Source organism: Panulirus ornatus, chromosome 39 (assembly GCF_036320965.1).
Source record: "Panulirus ornatus isolate Po-2019 chromosome 39, ASM3632096v1, whole genome shotgun sequence".
In the NCBI taxonomy this organism is placed as follows: Eukaryota; Metazoa; Arthropoda; class Malacostraca; order Decapoda; family Palinuridae; genus Panulirus; species Panulirus ornatus.
The window spans coordinates 11,110,030-11,126,038 of NC_092262.1; the positions used below are offsets into that span (position 1 = coordinate 11,110,030).

Sequence of the window (16,009 nt, forward strand, 5' to 3'; positions counted from 1 at the left end):
CGTGCTGTGCGGGCCAGCGAGTTTACGGTTCCCAAACAGTCTGGTTGACCAATGACTCAACCCATCAGCCTGGGCCCAGCCCGAGCAGAGCGGGGGGAAAAAAAAAAGGCCCTTTGAACTTTCCTTTCCAGGGGATAGAGTGAATTGTAGAGATGTAATATATAGGGGGCGACGTGCTAACAATGGGCTGGACCGGGGCATATTGAAGCGGTGGGCAGAAACCACGGAAAACGTCTGTGGGGCCTTGTATTGTGTAAGAGACTCTGCTTTCGAGGCGTAATACATGACGGCTACAGTGTGGATGTTGGAGAACGAAGCAATTTACTGTTATGTTCCTGCCGCTACCTCACAAACGCAGACAACGTCGAACAAGAATAAATGAGAGAGAGAAGTAAATATTTTCACCAGACGTGTTCCGATAAGCAGACATTACGTACAATGGGAGACGACCATACGTGTTCTAACAATACTCGAACTCGCATGAATATGTACATTAAAAGGACTGACTATCTCTCGTATTACTTAACATGGTACTGATCTGGGAATTTTTTTTCCTTTTTTTACCGTTAACATTATATTCCTGCACTTTCCAAAGCCACCTCGTCCATTCCAGGCATCGCGAAAGCTGGCGCAGCGAGCGTGTCGGACCGGCTGCATGACAGTAATCCGTTTAAAGCCAGCTTGAAGCTTTAGGGAGCTTGTCGTGACGAGATCTGAAAGCTTAGGAAAAAAAAAAGGAGGGAGGGAGGCAATTTTGCTGTGAATGCCCGCCGTTGCGGGGCTGCGCAGCCAGTCGTGTGAATAGCTTTTTCATGACGGCCAATACGCGTCGTCCCTGGCTTGCCTGGTGTGGATATGGTCCGTGTTATTTGCAACGTTGTACTCCCGGGGCACGTAACTGGCCTAGGTCGTCCCCCGCCCGTCGTACCGGCGTGCTCAAGGATGGCTCAGGTGTGTGCTATAGGGTCGTACTCTCCGTCCCGTTCATGAGTCGTAGCGCCGCGCGCGCGTCGTACAGTGTCGTGCTCAAGGATGGCTTAGGTGTGCTATAGGGTCGTACTGTCCATCGCGTTCAAGGGTCATACTGCCACGCTCGGGTCGTACTGTCCATCGTGTTCAAGGGTCGTACCGCCGCGCTCGGGTCGTACTGTCCATCGCGTTCAAGGGTCGTACCGTCCGTCCTGACTTTTGTTCTGCGTGCTGTCGCGGTTTGTAACATGACGATGCTAAGGTGGTGTGTGTGTGTGTGTGTGTGTGTGTGTGTGTGTGTGTGTGTGTGTGTGTGTGTGTACATACATACCGGTATTCCGCTGGTGTTACACATGACAACACGATGATACCGTTGTGTTAATCTTACATACGGCACGACACGATGGTGTTACTGCTGTGTTACGTTATGCTGGGCTATCATATGACCGTTACCATGAGGACGGCGACTGTGTTACGACTGGTGTGCGTTCCTATTCCACAGGTGTTAAGTTGGCCTACGGGTCGGGTCGTGTGTGTGTTACGAGGCGAGACACGTCGGTGTTACGCGCAGGGTAGGGAGTGTTAAAAGAACTGGTGTTACGGCCGAATACGTCACCAAGACGAGGCTGGCGTTACGACTACGTGTTTTCAGCGGTGTCACATGTTATACACCAATGTACGGATGGTGTTAGTGATAATTGAGCCAAGAGTGGCGGTGATACGCGGATCGGTATAGCATTACCGTTGTGTTAGAATTATGATATAACAAACGACCTGGTCTAAAAAAAAGTAAGTCGTTAGAACTATGATTTTAAACGTGATCTCTCTCACACAAACGTTAAGGTTGTTAGAATTAAGATTAAACTCCAAACAAACGATCACACAGACAAACGTTAAGGTTGTGTTAGAATCAAGATCAAATTTTAAACAAACGTGATCACACACACAAACGTTAAGGTTGTGTTAGAATTGATTAAATTTTAAACAAACGTGATCACACACACACACACACACAAACGTTGAGGTTGTGTTTCTTAGAATTAAGATTACATTTTAAACAAACGATCAAAAACAAACGTTTAGGTTACGTTGGAATTAAGATAAAATTTTAAACAAACGTGATCAAAGACACGCACAAACGTTAAGATTGTGTTAGAATTAAGATTAAATTTTAAACAAACGTGATCACACACACACAAAACAAAGAAGTGATGGCCGCTAGCTAGCCAGGCTCACATCTCATGCTCCAGTTACACAGGAAGAAATGACCCCATTTTCTCTCCAACAACCAACTTATGTTCACGTGTCATCCTGTCTAGTCTTAAGTCCCCCGTGTCCATCCAGTGATGTCTGAAGTCCCCCGTGTCCATCCAGTGATGTCTGAAGTCCCCCGTGTCCATCCAGTGATGTCTGAAGTCCCCCGTGTCCATCCAGTGATGTCTGAAGTCCCCCGTGTCCATCCAGTGATGTCTGAAGTCCCCCGTGTCCATCCAGTGATGTCTGAAGTCCCCCGTGTCCATCCAGTGATGTCTGAAGTCCCCCCGTGTCCATCCAGTGATGTCTGAAGTCCCCCGTGTCCATCCAGTGATGTCTGAAGTCCCCCGTGTCCATCCAGTGATGTCTGAAGTCCCCCGTGTCCATCCAGTGATGTCTGAAGTCCCCCGTGTCCATCCAGTGATGTCTGAAGTCCCCCGTGTCCATCCAGTGATGTCTGAAGTCCCCCGTGTCCATCCAGTGATGTCTGAAGTCCCCCGTGTCCATCCAGTGATGTCTGAAGTCCCCCGTGTCCATCCAGTGATGTCTGAAGTCCCCCGTGTCCATCCAGTGATGTCTGAAGTCCCCGTGTCCATCCAGTGATGTCTGAAGTCCCCCGTGTCCATCCAGTGATGTCTGAAGTCCCCCGTGTCCATCCAGTGATGTCTGAAGTCCCCCGTGTCCATCCAGTGATGTCTGAAGTCCCCCGTGTCCATCCAGTGATGTCTGAAGTCCCCCGTGTCCATCCAGTGATGTCTGAAGTCCCCCGTGTCCATCCAGTGATGTCTGAAGTCCCCCGTGTCCATCCAGTGATGTCTGAAGTCCCCCGTGTCCATCCAGTGATGTCTGAAGTCCCCCGTGTCCATCCAGTGATGTCTGAAGTCCCCCGTGTCCATCCAGTGATGTCTGAAGTCCCCCGTGTCCATCCAGTGATGTCTGAAGTCCCCCGTGTCCATCCAGTGATGTCTGAAGTCCCCCGTGTCCATCCAGTGATGTCTGAAGTCCCCCGTGTCCATCCAGTGATGTCTGAAGTCCCCCGTGTCCATCCAGTGATGTCTGAAGTCCCCCGTGTCCATCCAGTGATGTCTGAAGTCCCCCGTGTCCATCCAGTGATGTCTGAAGTCCCCCGTGTCCATCCAGTGATGTCTGAAGTCCCCCGTGTCCATCCAGTGATGTCTGAAGTCCCCCGTGTCCATCCAGTGATGTCTGAAGTCCCCCGTGTCCATCCAGTGATGTCTGAAGTCCCCCGTGTCCATCCAGTGATGTCTGAAGTCCCCCGTGTCCATCCAGTGATGTCTGAAGTCCCCCGTGTCCATCCAGTGATGTCTGAAGTCCCCCGTGTCCATCCAGTGATGTCTGAAGTCCCCCGTGTCCATCCAGTGATGTCTGAAGTCCCCCGTGTCCATCCAGTGATGTCTGAAGTCCCCCGTGTCCATCCAGTGATGTCTGAAGTCCCCCGTGTCCATCCAGTGATGTCTGAAGTCCCCCGTGTCCATCCAGTGATGTCTGAAGTCCCCCGTGTCCATCTTGTGATGTCTGAAGTCCCCCCGTGTCCATCTTGTGATGTCTGAAGTCCCCCCGTGTCCATCTTGTGATGTCTGAAGTCCCCCGTGTCCATCCTGTGATGTCTGAAGTCCCCCGTGTCCATCCTGTGATGTCTGAAGTCCCCCGTGTCCATCCTGTGATGTCTGAAGTCCCCCGTGTCCATCCAGTGATGTCTGTAGTCCCCCGTGTCCATCCAGTGATGTCTGTAGTCCCCCGTGTCCATCTTGTGATGTCTGAAGTCCCCCGTGTCCATCTTGTGATGTCTGAAGTCCCCCCGTGTCCATCTTGTGATGTCTGAAGTCCCCCTGTGTCCATCCTGTGATGTCTGAAGTCCCCGTGTCCATCCTGTGATGTCTGAAGTCCCCCCCCCATGTCCATTTTGTAATGTCTTAAGTCCCCCCCCCCCCCCGTGTCCATCCTGTGATGTACATCAAAGTTTTACGTCAATACAGAACTAGAAGAAAACATCTTACGGTGGGTGATCTCAAGCCCCAATTAGAGTCGAGACACTAAACTTTACTACAGCTGAAGCCTCCCCAGGGAAGTACAACCCTCCTGACTTGGGAGTGTTCGAGCAATGGCTGGGATCCATCTTACACCCCCCACCACACACACACACACACCCTCCCTTTAAACTACTTCCTGTTTAACGCACCTGCTCCCTCCCGTCGCGGAGAGCGCCTCGGAAAGCAAACACCACCCCCAGCAGCGCCTCCTTCACCGTCCTCAACAGTTAAACGTATGGATCACCCAGACCTGCTACACGCTCTGAGACTTTCTTTTTACCAAACCAATATACGCATGCACGTACTCTTAGGCCTTCAACCAAGTCCCTGCATCAATCCAAGGTGGAATGACGGACTGAGGAGAATACGCTAATTAATGCCACTTTAAGGAACAGAAATACAGCAGGAAATATGAGAGGAACATGTACAATAGGTCCCATTTGCCATCCTAATTCGATGGAGACAAGGAACAGAGGTCATCTTAGAACGTATTCAGAAAAAAAAATTAAATGATTGCTCTTAGGCACAGTCGGCAGTACAGCATACAATCACCCGCGATTTACAGCAACAAATATGACGATGCTTCATCGTAAGGCAGCGTGCGAGCAGCTGGGACGGAGAACTGCCCCTGGAAGTTCGCAAGTGTGTGTGTGATCACGATTTGTGTAACGGTCAATAATTCAACGGTTTGGTCTCCATCTTCCATACATTTCACGTGTCTGCATGCCAGGGAAACGGCGATCAATGATTATGTATAGACATGACACGGATTTCTTCATTTATGTAACGTGTTTAATCATTTAATCGCGTTACAGATCCCAGGAAGGGCTGATGATCTCCCGAGACCCAGTCACCAGCATATCGTCAGCTACTTTTTCCATTTTCTTTTCTTCTATTTCTGGGTAAAGCACAAACTCAGGGTACAGCCGTGTCCAACAGGGTTATGACTAATGAAAACTTACCTCAGGTTCACCATCAAATATGTTATCCTGGGTTTAATGCAGTTGTACTATCACGTGTTAACCCATGTCGTCGTGTGTCTTGGGTAAAAAATAACTATGAGGCTGGCGGCCAGACGAGAAGACTCGTTGTACAGGTGTTAGGCTCAGTGGCTCGCCGCCCAGCCCGGGACAAACAGAAAATGACGCCACATGTGGCTCCATGCAAGTTACGATCAACAATTATTGCTCTTCATTCTAAGTCACGGGATGAGCGTACGTTGGCAGTATGATGAGGGTGGTGTCGTACGGTGGGAAGAGAGGGAGAAGTGTCGGCAAAAGAAGCGTCAGGGGAACCAGATTATTGGCTGCGGGGAAGAAAAAAAAGGCAATGGCGCGCCCCCCTTCACGGTTCCTGCCGTGCCAAGAATGGCCAGCCACTGAAATCCATCGCGCGCCGCTCCATTTACTCATTATTATGACGTTTCTGGCTTTTCTGAAGCGGAGGGCTTCCGTAACGCTATTGATCACAGCAAAAATGGCGGAAATAATTAAGCGAGAATTTCAGTTTATTTTGAAATTTCAGGAAGACTCATTTATAGGTCGTAAATGGTCGTTAATTAGTGATATTAAACGTACGTGTCTATCTCGAGAGCAAAACTGTTCACATTTAAAAACAAGCTAGTACGGATATTTTTCAAAGCTTTTTCTGAACGAGGTTCATACATACATATATATATATATATCCACGAAAAAATAAAAATGTTAGGTTAGAATGAAAACTATACATAGTTAAATACGGTTGGAGCCTTCAACATGAGTGTTATTTTGTTATGGGTAAACTGTCTCAATATGACAAGTTCTCTAAGTGTCATATAAAGTAGGGTCTCTAAGTGTCAGGTAAAGTAGGGTTCGTCATAAAAGTAGGGTTTTCTAAGTCATGTAAAGTAGGGTTCTTCAATTCATATAAAGTAGGGGTCTCTAAGTGTCATGTAAAGTATGGTCCTAAGTGTCATGTAAAGTGGGATTCAAGTCAAAGTAGGGTTCTCTAAGTAGGGTTCTTCGAGTCATACAAAGTAGGGTTCTCCAAGTGTCATGTAAAGTATGATCCTAAGTGTCATGCAAAGTAGGGTTCTCTACAAAGTAGGCTGAGTTTTCTATAGGTTTTGACTCTTTAGTACCCATGTTCCGAGTGGCATCTCACATAGGCCCAAACCAACCAACACTTACACACAACACTGCTACCTTTGATATGTAAGACTCATACGACCCACATCAGAGCTCACAAACCTCATACGCTATCGTATGAACCACAGGGGGTCGTCGTATTGCTCAGCCCAAAGGTCGTGCAGTCCGTGTTCTTCCAGTTATTGTTCAAGTCCCCAAACATTGATAACCAGAGCTGACGAATGTCCACAGCCAAGGTCAGCCTCCCCGACCGTGGTTCTCTGAATCGCACATCGGGCGCCAACAGACTTGCTCGCGCCCTTTGGTTCACGTGAAATCAACTGTGAAGTAACGTACCTCATGCTTGAAGATTAATGGCCTGCATTCCCTGTAATGTCGTCCTCCAGGGCCGTGTGACGTGTGAACCCGCCCACCTCATGGCAACAGTATCCTGTACAAACCATGAGGGAGAGATTTAGAAATTCTTGCCATTCATTGTCTCTGGATTAGGTATAGTACGTTTTGGGTGTGTGTCAAATTTGAAAACTGAATATTCTGGATATATCAAAGTGTACCTGCTTTTAACAAGTCTCTTTATATCTGTACATTCATTCATTCTTTCATACATAGCCATTTCCCGCGCTAGCGTCGTAGCGCCTGGAACAGAAGCAATGGCATCACTCGCTCTCACCCGATGCCACGTCATGGCAGCTGTCGTGCACAATGCACGGAAACTAGAAAAACTGGGGGAGAGGGGGGAGGGATACATTCACAGCCGTCTTATAACTATCAATAATGGGAATAAACGTACACTTCCAGTTTGGTAACAAAAAAAAAAAAAAAAAAAAAGAAGTTGCAACGCAGCCATTTTCCCTCAGAGGTTCTTTATATGGTCTTAATTTAGAGCCAATGATAGTCGTACAGATCCGACTATATATATATATATATATATATATATATATATATATATATATATATACATATATATATATATATATATATATATATATATAAAGTAATGGCAGGCTAACACACAACCGCGTTTATAAAATGGAAAGTCGAGAAAACTTGAATGGAAATACAGTTACATCAAGTCAAGGGAATGTTCTACTACTGTGGCTTAGGACGACAACTTAAGCTGCCCAGGTGTATATATATATATATATATATATATATATATATATATGTGTGTGTGTGTGTGTGTGTGTGTGTCAGCGCCATAGCCCCGTGATGATAACCATTAGACACATGAAGCTTCGTATGCATTCCAAGGGAACCCCTAGTGAGTGCGTGTTACATTGGTGACAGTGTTATATAACTGTAGGAAAACCTTAATGATTTCAACAGAGCAGTCAGGTCCTTCTGTCGTCATTCGTAATCGAAAAATTTTCTGCTAATCCAGCCATGAAACAAGAACGTTAAGAAAATCCCGTAGATGGGATTGCGTTGTGGTGCGTCATTCGTACAGGAAAGATTCATTCGTTAACCAAGTTTTTTTTTTATATATATAACAATAGAAATCAGTCCGTGTTCTCTACGCAGCAGCACCTGCCGATTAACAGAACGAACATCTCGACAGGGATACTCTGAACCTAACTTAACCTAGATTTAAAACTTAAAATCAAAATATCATTTCCCGGTAATGTAACCACTTTCCTTCCACATGCAACCAAACCTAACCAACACGGAAAGGTTCACGCAAGAAACACGATTGTGCTTTTTATTTTTCTAGTAGTTTTCAAATACAGAAAGTTAACATGAAGGTGTGTATGTAGTTGTTGCTTGATCACAAGGACAGTTGAGAGTTATATAGCCTAGCATGCGGGTCCCGCATGAAGCTGACGCCATCAGGCTCTGTGGAACGTTCAAATCGCGTCGCACGTCACAAGCGAAGACGAGCCCAGGAATTATTGAGTTGGTTCACAACCGCCAGGCAGCATGACCCATGCGCAGTTTCAGAAAAAAAAAAAATAACGAGTCTTTTGTGGTTGTGTCGACGACACCCCCCCCCCGGGGGGGGGGCCTTTGACCTGACCCTTATAAGCGTCACAGTTACCCAAAATAACCCCCACTGTAACGTAACTAAACTTACACGAGTCTTGCTCAGGGCTCGTACCGCCATGGGCACTACGTCATCACTTCAGGATTCATGGATGTAACAAGTTGGCTGTTCATTCTCTTACTGGTAGTTTGGAAATTAAGATGCTCTTTGGTACATGTAATTCCCTTGATTAATTTTGACAAAAGGAAGATTGAACAGGGGCAAAACTGTTTTCACTGATCTCAATCGACTGCACGCCCCTGCCGGGGGTAGACAAGGCTATAACACTCGGCGCGTTAGTAAGCACAGAGTCCGTTAAGTCGATATTCACATGCATTCCTAATTCATACTCTGTCCATAAAGGTCATGGCTATCATTACATAATAATATTGCCCAACCTCTGAAGCAATTTCATGTCCTGTGAATGATCTTTTGCGTGCAAGAAATTATTCATAAATTATATTCACAGTCACACTTGCGTACGCACGAGTCTGAGGAACAAATGCATCATGTATTTGAAGACTTAAAGCTAATTCCTCTTTTAGGGTGTCTATTCCTGTTGTATGCGACTCCATGGGAATCTATATATACATTATATATATATATATATATATATATATATATATATATATATATATATATATATATATATATTACATACGCAATGGATTAAACCGGGGCATGTGAAGGAAGCATCCAGGGTAAACCATGGAAAGGTCTGTGGGGTCCGGTTGTGGATAGGGAGTTGTGGTTTCGGTGCATTACGCATGACAGCTACAGAATGGAGGTGAGCGGATGTGGCCTTTCTTCTGTTCCTGGCGTTACATCGCTCACGCAGGAAACGAGGATATATATATATATATATATATATATATATATATATATATATATATATATATACACCTGTGTAATAGCAATTTCTTATTCACAGGATGTACAATCCTGTGCTGGTGTTGGGATTTAAACTAATTGCACCGGATTGTCTACGCGAAACGTGTACAGTGTACTGAAAAAAATGTATGTAAAATAAACTCAACCACTCAAGTGCGATTTCATCTTCATAAATATAATCACGGCATATATATATATATATATATATATATATATATATATATATACACTCGAAAACCCAAATATCTTGCGAAAGTTTCGTTTACTTTTGTCATATTTCATGTAAAGTTTACAAACAAATTTGCTAGGATCCACAGTTAGCCAACTTAGTAAGCAAGTGTTTTTTTTAATCAAATATGGCTGTCATGTTAAAATTATACATTTTAGTGTTTATTTCGTGCTTGATGAGAGAACATACTGTTCTTCGTGTCAGATTTCATGGTTTATGGCTTGGTAGCTGTGTTGATAACCGAGCCAGTGTGTGCTGTACCCAGGGGTAAAACTGATAGTTTGTCCGACTCGTGTGCCTAGCGTGAGACTGGTTTACACACGCCTCCTCACCACCAAAGCCGGGTCTATATACTTCACCTCCAAGATCCTCACTCTCACCTCAACACTACCCCTTACAAGGCACATTCATCTAAGCCTACTACTTCTCGCCTAAAAACCCATGGAAGAGGCCATGGGGCTTGCCGAACCTATTACTTGAATCCTTCACATGAGGCCATGTATATTCTACTTGGCATGTGGGCCTGAAACTCTGAGCGAACCAGTTTTTCTGTTCACTATAATCTTACGTGGTCTAAACGGACAGAATTCTGTGTCCCTTGTAAAGAACTCTTAAGTCGGAAACTACGAGGGCGTGATTAGGCTCCGCAAAGATATACTGATGAAACGCACTACGATGGACCAAAAATAGATAAAAAAAAAAAACTAGCTTTATAATTAAGAGAACGTAGCGGTGAAATTGTAAATCACAGATAAAGTAGAGAACGACTTGTACAAATGACGTCACCACGCACGGCATACACGAGTACGTGCGTATACACGTCCACGAACGTGAAACTCGCCAGATTGTTCTAGATTAAATAAGACAGCGAGGTTGAGGGGAGAGCACTAGGAACTATGACCTAGCTGACGAAATATATCAGAAGTATACACTCGAGCGAAAAAAGCAGAGCCTTGAAAAAAAAGCTTTAATTGGACGCTAAAACACGGTTAATTATTAAGGATTAATATGGATTAATCATAATACTGCCTGATAGACTCCTGTACATGAGCTAGACCCTAAATTTAAAACAAATTCCTTATATAGTCATAGAACATTACGAAATATATCGAACATCCCATTTTAGAGCATAGCAGCTTAAATAATAACCATATAAACCCAGAAATACAATTCTAAACTTGAGAATTTTCCCAAGATGCATACACATATATAAATACATAAATGATTCAAACATGACAAAGAAAAATTAAATATATATCCAGCTGGCTCCTCCCAATCAGAAAAACAGCAAGGAAAAAATTGCATAAAAATAAGACCTCATAAGAAAATAACTACTGATCAAAGCACAGGGTCAATTTTCATCCACTAACTACAACCAGCAATTATACCAACTAATCCTACGATATTTAAGGTCATTACGAGGCATTCATGAATGTGTGCATGAGGTACATGTGCAAGTTGTGTCTACATATGTGTATACATACAGGCATGTGTGGTTGCAAGTACATGTGAAGATGTGCATGCACGTGTGGCAACATGTCAGGTATGACAAGTACAAGCATGTTGAAGGATGTATGGGTAGTGGAAGATATGTACCATTACGCACTTCAGCATTAACCTGGTATATCAAATAATCCTAAAAACAACGAAAATGGCGACTCCACGCCAAAGTATAGTGATTCCGTCCCCATGACCGCCCCAGGATTCACTGGTCTTTCTATTTAATGGCTAAATTAGCAATTACCCCCCGCCCTCCTCCCCACCTTCCATCGCCGATTTAAATCACTGTCCTCATCTAAAATCCCCTCCTGATTACCTAAAGAATTACATTAGAAGTCTTACCTGTCAGTGCTTGCAATAAAAAACAAAATGAGATAGAATTGACGAAAGTCTCGGAGCGAAATAGCGTCAGCCTTCACCTCTGGAAGCCGTGTGTGCTCTGCCCCCGAAACGAAAAAGCGCGATTTTGGATTACGTCTACACGGAGATACCATGCCATCTATTAATGACCTAATTAATTTCCCTATTTACCCCCGTCAATCTTTACTCTAACTCTTCATACTGATAGTATTTAATTGATAATTTCCCTTACTTATACACTAAAGTGAATTAGACGTATCTAAAGTAAAAAACTAGAACTGAATTATTTTTCATCTAGGTACCTCCGACAATTAATATATGGTATTACTACGCCATATCCGTTATGCCCAAAAATATTGCAAACAATCAAATGCCTTCTGTATGTTTCATAATTAATTATCTAGCTTTGATCATCTTGCTAACTACATTCTTCACGTTATTCTTACCTGATTGGTCGTTTTATTTTGTAATTTTCGAAGCAACTTACGGTAAAACTCAAAAATGACAAACTACCGTATGGTAGGTACCCATTTATTAAGAGGAAATTAAGACAATTCATCCGTCGCTTTGGGACAAATTCAACTCTCGCGACATAATGTTGTATTTAACGTTCTAATGAAGCTTTGGGCCCGCTTAAAAAGTGTCCTTGTCCTTGTCTTTCTCGAATCTTCAGGTTTTCAATCGGGGGCTTCATGACGTCATTTCTGCAAGTAGTACTCTTGGCCTCCCGGGAATATAAATATATATACACACATATATAATATTTCTGCTACATTTTCTAAGCAATCAATTAGTCCAAAGCTTTATTTTAATTAACCTCCATCATTGTGATCCAACGCTATCGAGAAATGACGGATGCAAATATGCGGAACGCCATGACGTCATTTCTGTCCACCGCTCACCTATGCCCTCGGGGGGGGGGGGGGGGGCACCGCCCCTCGCCGGGGGGGTCCCAATGACTAACACCAACCACCTAAACCCCCCCTTCCCTCCCTCCCCACCCACCACTATAGATGGAGACAGGACAGTACAGCAGAAGGCTCCTCCCCCACCCACCACTATAGATGGAGACAGGATAGTACAGCAGAAGGCTCCTCCCCCACCCACCACTATAGATGGAGACAGGACAGTACAGCAGAAGGCTCCTCCCCCACCCACCACTATAGATGGAGACAGGACAGTACAGCAGAAGGCTCCTCCCCACCCACCACTATAGATGGAGACAGGACAGTACAGCAGAAGGCTCCTCCCCCACCCACCACTATAGATGGAGACAGGACAGTACAGCAGAAGGCTCCTCCCCCACCCACCACTATAGATGGAGACAGGACAGTACAGCAGAAGGCTCCTCCCCATCCGCCACTATAGATGGAGACAGGATAGTACAGCAGAAGGCTCCTCCCCATCCGCCACTATAGATGGAGACAGGACAGTACAGCAGAAGGCTCCTCCCCCACCCACCACTATAGATGGAGACATGATAGTACAGCAGAAGGCTCCTCCCCATCCGCCACTATAGATGGAGACAGGACAGTACAGCAGAAGGCTCCTCCCCCACCCACCACTATAGATGGAGACAGGACAGTACAGCAGAAGGCTCCTCCCCCACCCACCACTATAGATGGAGACAAGACAGTACAGCAGAAGGCTCCTCCCCCATCCGCCACTATAGATGGAGACAGGACAGTACAGCAGAAGGCTCCTCCCCCACCCACCACTATAGATGGAGACAGGACAGTACAGCAGAAGGCTCCTCCCCCACCCACCACTATAGATGGAGACAGGACAGTACAGCAGAAGGCTCCTCCCCCACCCACCACTATAGATGGAGACAGGATAGTACAGCAGAAGGCTCCTCCCCCACCCACCACTATAGATGGAGACATGATAGTACAGCAGAAGGCTCCTCCCCCACCCACCACTATAGATGGAGACATGATAGTACAGCAGAAGGCTCCTCCCCATCCGCCACTATAGATGGAGACAGGACAGTACAGCAGAAGGCTCCTCCCCCACCCACCACTATAGATGGAGACAGGACAGTACAGCAGAAGGCTCCTCCCCCACCCACCACTATAGATGGAGACAGGACAGTACAGCAGAAGGCTCCTCCCCCACCCACCACTATAGATGGAGACAGGACAGTACAGCAGAAGGCTCCTCCCCCACCCACCACTATAGATGGAGACAGGACAGTACAGCAGAAGGCTCCTCCCCCACCCACCACTATAGATGGAGACAGGACAGTACAGCAGAAGGCTCCTCCCCCACCCACCACTATAGATGGAGACAGGACAGTACAGCAGAAGGCTCCTCCCCATCCACCACTATAGATGGAGACAGGACAGTACAGCAGAAGGCTCCTCCCCCATCCACCACTATAGATGGAGACAGGACAGTACAGCAGAAGGCTCCTCCCCCACCCACCACTATAGATGGAGACAGGACAGTACAGCAGAAGGCTCCTCCCCCACCCACCACTATAGATGGAGACAGGACAGTACAGCAGAAGGCTCCTCCCCCACCCACCACTATAGATGGAGACAGGACAGTACAGCAGAAGGCTCCTCCCCCACCCACCACTATAGATGGAGACAGGACAGTACAGCAGAAGGCTCCTCCCCCACCCACCACTATAGATGGAGACAGGATAGTACAGCAGAAAGCTCCTCCCCCATCCACCACTATAGATGGAGACAGGACAGTACAGCAGAAGGCTCCTCCCCCACCCACCACTATAGATGGAGACAGGATAGTACAGCAGAAAGCTCCTCCCCCACCCACCACTATAGATGGAGACAGGACAGTACAGCAGAAGGCTCCTCCCCCACCCACCACTATAGATGGAGACAGGATAGTACAGCAGAAGGCTCCTCCCCCACCCACCACTATAGATGGAGACAGGACAGTACAGCAGAAGGCTCCTCCCCCACCCACCACTATAGATGGAGACAGGACAGTACAGCAGAAGGCTCCTCCCCCACCCACCACTATAGATGGAGACAGGATAGTACAGCAGAAGGCTCCTCCCCCACCCACCACTATAGATGGAGACAGGACAGTACAGCAGAAGGCTCCTCCCCCACCCACCACTATAGATGGAGACAGGACAGTACAGCAGAAGGCTCCTCCCCCACCCACCACTATAGATGGAGACAGGACAGTACAGCAGAAGGCTCCTCCCCCACCCACCACTATAGATGGAGACAGGACAGTACAGCAGAAGGCTCCTCCCCCACCCACCACTATAGATGGAGACAGGACAGTACAGCAGAAGGCTCCTCCCCCACCCACCACTATAGATGGAGACAGGACAGTACAGCAGAAGGCTCCTCCCCATCCACCACTCCCTCCGGCACATCAGCCAACAGGAGAATTGTTCTTAAGGAAAACTGTGTAATAAGGAAAGAGTATACTGATGTGGGAATTTTATGGGGAAGTGTGTCCGAAGACAACATACTGACCTAACTTCAGCCGCTGTTTGCTCGGGCGAGGCTGCTCAGATCTGAATATATATATATATATATATATATATATATATATATATATATATATATATATATATATATATATATATATATATACTAAAAATGATGTAAATACTTATAATAATATTGTTGTTGTTGTAAGACCGACTAATATATCATCAAAGTAATTGTTATGACGTGAGTAAGACGTGTTGATGGTTTTGACCTTGCCAACATGTGCTGGTATCTTGTTCCAGTATTTGGTAACTGTGAAAAAGAGACGGATTCCTGTCCACTTGTTTCTGTGGTCGTATTGCATCTGTCACCAGAGATGAACAGACAGCCACACATAAGGAAATCATCATTATTCAGTAAGACAAAATTGTTGTTATCAGGGTGAATCAGTAGGATATTTTGAAAGCTTGGATTGCGTCTACTTACAGAACCTGCGCTGGTGGAGGAAATAATAAGAAATGAAGAACACACATGCCAAACTTATGGCCGCCCGACCTGGGCAGGGTAAAGATTAGGTACAGTGTCTTTCGTTATATATATTACAATCTTAAGAGACAAATCCTGATATTCTGTTTACAATGTCATATGCTGGCAGGCATTGCTGTGCTAAGATCGCCCGGTTCTCATTCATCATAACGTCTCACTGCTTGTATCTCATATTGACGTCTTTATACTGAATTTGTGGCATATATTTCCACGCTGAAGGTTATATTGCTATTTCTCCGACCAGATGAATGTGTCCGCATCTCCGTATGAGTGATCAAGCAATCATACTTTGGTCTATATTTTCATACGTCGTGGCGTCAGGAAATTGTGAATATCGGCTGATGGGTCATACATCCAGATCAATGGTGAAAGTATTATTATACTTTGTCGCTGTCTCCCGCGTTAGCGAGGTAGCGCAAGGCAACAGAAGAAAGAATGGCCCAACCCACCCACATACACATGTAATATACATGAGCCATTCGACCTGTTCCTCCATACCTTCAGAGAACACACAAAGGCAACACAATGTGATCAAGAGTATTCAAAACCATCCAAGGTTCGGACAATCATGATCTAACACGGCACTTACCACTTGCCTCGTTTTGATCCCATTCGCAGTAATGGATACAAACTGGCGGGCA

At 45.7% G+C, this 16,009-nt stretch overlaps 2 protein-coding genes across 3 annotated transcripts in view; one reads left to right on the forward strand and one right to left on the reverse strand.

The window, feature by feature from the left end:
- Nucleotides 1-11,466, reverse strand: part of hop (tyrosine-protein kinase hopscotch) — a 179,597-nt gene extending 168,131 nt beyond the window's left edge. Inside the window, exons 1-2 of the mRNA XM_071685057.1 lie at nucleotides 11,383-11,466; nucleotides 6,737-6,830 (exon numbers count right to left, since the gene is read on the reverse strand). The gene's annotated coding sequence lies outside the window, so the exon portion shown is untranslated. The remainder of the gene's footprint in view (nucleotides 1-6,736; nucleotides 6,831-11,382) is intronic.
- Nucleotides 1-16,009, forward strand: part of LOC139761130 (uncharacterized transporter YwbF-like) — a 147,307-nt gene that overhangs the window by 49,294 nt on the left and 82,004 nt on the right. The window lies entirely within an intron of this gene.